Genomic DNA, 3,243 nt, shown 5'->3' with positions numbered 1-3,243 from the left:
TGTGTGTGTGTGTGTATACCATCAAATTGGATCTGACTGGTACAGGAGACTGCCCCTCCTTCTCCAGCAGAGCATGAAGTAGAGTCTGGGTTCCCCACCCCCCAGGTGCCTGTCGGGGCCTGGGTTTCAGCTGTCCACACCACAGCTGTGGGCAATGATCTTAAAGCCCCTGATGGCTCTGGGCGCTGACTCTCACCAGTGGCTATGGATGAAGTCACAGGCGATTTTCAGCCAGCGCCTGTATCTCTTGGTCCTTAAGAAGAAATATGAAATTAGGTAAACAGGTCCCTACTCTGGGACTCAACTTTCTTATTATAATATCAAGAGATTAGATTCATGGTTTCTAAGCATCTTACAATTATAAAAAATGAGTGGGATATCATAATTCTATTTAATAAGATAATGAATTCTAGCTGTCATTTACCAATAGTGGCACTGTAGGCAAATAATTTCCTTATCTGTAGAAACAGGTGAGAACTGCCTTGTATTTCTGAGACTCATAAGTTTCCCCCATTTGACAGTCTACCATCTTACCACTTTTCTATTACTTTTAAGGAGTGGAAAATATTTGCATATTCCTTCTCTGACAGGTTCCTGTCTTTCCCAGATTTCACTGTAGTACCTACTGAATAGGTTTATAGAAGGAGCTCTGATGGCCTACTGGTAAGAAGCTATACTGCAATCCCAAAGGCCCATGGTTCAAATTCACCAGCTATTCTGCAGGAGAAGAATGGGCAATCTCCTCCTGTGCAATTTACTGCCTCTGAAACCCTGCTGGAGGGCCAGCTATGGGTTGGTTCCAACTTGACAGCACAGAGTTGAAGTGAAGATGAAATGGAAAAAATGCATATGCTTTCCTTAGGACAGTGCTCGGCACACAATAAATTCTCAAAAAGAAATTATCTATTATTTTAATAGGTAGAGTTCTGTCTAGCACAAAGCAGGACCTCCAGTGAAGATGTGCAGTGTCTTAAAGGATGACAGGAGCAGGGTAGGCAAGACAGGGCAAAGGTAGTGAAGGGAAGATCACTTTGGTCTAATGGACAGCAAATGACAAAGCCCTGAGATGGGAGGAAAAGGAAAGGTATACAAGATTTCCACTTACACAATGAGGCAAAAGCATACCATTCAGTCCTGGAAAGTGGTTAGTGGTTTTAAACATTTTTGTTAGTGCAAAGACTATGGCATGATCAAATTTATGTTCCTAAACTGCTGCTAAGTAGAGAACAGAACTACTGAGGGAAGTCTGGCCATAGACTGAATAAAGGCCAGTGACCACAAGTAGCTAATTATCAGCACATTCTTAAAAGCTACTTCCATTTTTAACTTCTGAACCACTGATTTTAAAGAAGGGTCTTTATTATGAACAAAGACAAGGCTGTATGCTATAGAGAGTACAAAAATAATGGATAAGGGACTGAAAAGTATTATGCTGAGTGAACTAACTCAGTCTCACAAGGACAAATACTGTATAAAACCATTACTGTAGAATGAGTATAAGGATCCAAGGGGGGGAGGGGTGGAAGTAGATAGGTGAAGATGGGTGGAGGTGGGGAGATTAATCATGGGGTTTTACAATTGGGTGGGGGGGTGAGGGAAATGGGAATGATTTGGTGTGAAAAACAATGTATTTAAATTTTGTAAATAAACTAATATTAAAAGAAAAGATGGAGAACGCCTAGCTCTAGAATTTAAATCTAATCAGAGGAAAGTCATTAAACCCCTCAGAGATTGTTTCCTTATCTGTGAGACAGTAATATTAATGACTGGTAATTAATATTATCAATCCTAATATTATTGATAATATTAAAGTCATATTAAATATAGGGACCTTTTATATCACGTTCCCCAGGCTGTAACTCTTTTCAAGAGCTGCCTATCTTCTCCCACAGAGCATGTGGTGAATTCAAACAGCTGACTTTTTGTTAGTAGCACAAAATATTATATTCTAGAGCCCCAGGGCTCCTTCAGAATGCCCTTTCAGAATGCCTATATTTTCAGGCTGCTATGAGTTACAAATGGTTCAATGATCACTGGTTTTATTTTGTGGAAGTGCGAATAAAGGCACAAATTATTTGTGCAGACTGGAAATCTGGAGTGAAATGGTAAGTGTGCAATGTTGTTTTTATTAGGTGGGGTCGAGTCAATTTTCCATTCATAATGACTCCCTGTGTCACACTGGAACTGCCCCACATAGAGTCATCTTGACTACAACTTTTTTTTTTTAAAAAAAATTTTAATTTTATTATTTTTGTGTTTGTGTACAGTCATATCGGATCTGACTGGTACAGGAGGAGATTGCCCCTCCTTCTCCAACAGAACATCTGGTAGATTTGAACCGTATACTTCTGGGATTGCAGTGCAGCTTCTTGCCAGTAGGCCACCAGAGCTCCTTGACTACAATCTTTATGGAATCAGTTCACCAGGCCTTCTTCCAGAGAAGCCACTGTTGTCGTTGCTGTTAGGTGCTGCTGAGCAGAGTATGACTCAGAGCAAACCCTGTCCTATTCTGTGCCATCCTCCTAACCCCTGGCACACTTGAGCCCACTGTTGTGTAACTCCATCTCACCGAAGGTCTTCCTCTCTTTTGCTGACCCTCCTTCTTTCCAACCATGATATCCCTTTCCAAGTAACAGCCTCCTCTAGCAACATGCCCTAAGTATGTGAGGCAGAACTTTGTCTTCTTTGCCTCCAAGGTGCATTCTGGCTGTACCTTCTCTAAGATATACCTGTTTGTTCTTTGTATATTTAGTACTCTTCTCCAAAACACATCTCAAAGGCATCAATTATTATTCTGTCACACTTGTTCACTGTTCAGCTCTCACACCTTAGTCTTCAAACTGGCATCAGTGCTCCTCAGTAATTTGGAGAGGTTCCTGATGTTGGACTTTCCCCATTAAATATGTCTCCTGATCTCCTGTCTGTTGGTACCAAGGGTATTGATTGTGGATCCAAGTAAAAAGAAGTTATTGACAATTTCATATTTTTCTCCATCTATCACGATGCTCCTTGGTGCAGTGGTGAGAATTCTTGTTTCCTTGATGTTGAGATGTAATCCATATTGAAGTCTATAGTCTTTGATTTCCTGCAGCAAGTCCTCATTTCAAGTCCTCCTCATTTTCAGCAAGCAAGGTTGTCTCATCTACATAACGGATGTTGCTGATGAGTCTTCTTCCTATCCTGACTGCCACATTCTTTATAGAGTCCAGCTTCTCAGATGATTTGCTCAGCGTTCAAGCAGAG

General features: G+C 41.0%; 1 protein-coding gene across 1 annotated transcript in view; it reads right to left on the bottom strand.

Moving 5' to 3' along the window:
- STK38L (serine/threonine kinase 38 like) overlaps positions 1-3,243 on the bottom strand; it is a 121,277-nt gene that overhangs the window by 7,593 nt on the left and 110,441 nt on the right. The gene's annotated exons all lie outside the window — the stretch shown is intronic.

The sequence above is a fragment of the Elephantulus edwardii genome, unplaced genomic scaffold, assembly GCF_000299155.1.
Source record: "Elephantulus edwardii isolate Elephantulus edwardi_28Jun2011 unplaced genomic scaffold, EleEdw1.0 scaffold00157, whole genome shotgun sequence".
In the NCBI taxonomy this organism is placed as follows: Eukaryota; Metazoa; Chordata; class Mammalia; order Macroscelidea; family Macroscelididae; genus Elephantulus; species Elephantulus edwardii.
The sequence above is the reverse complement of the archived record's forward strand: the minus strand, read 5'-3'. Positions and strand labels throughout refer to the sequence as shown.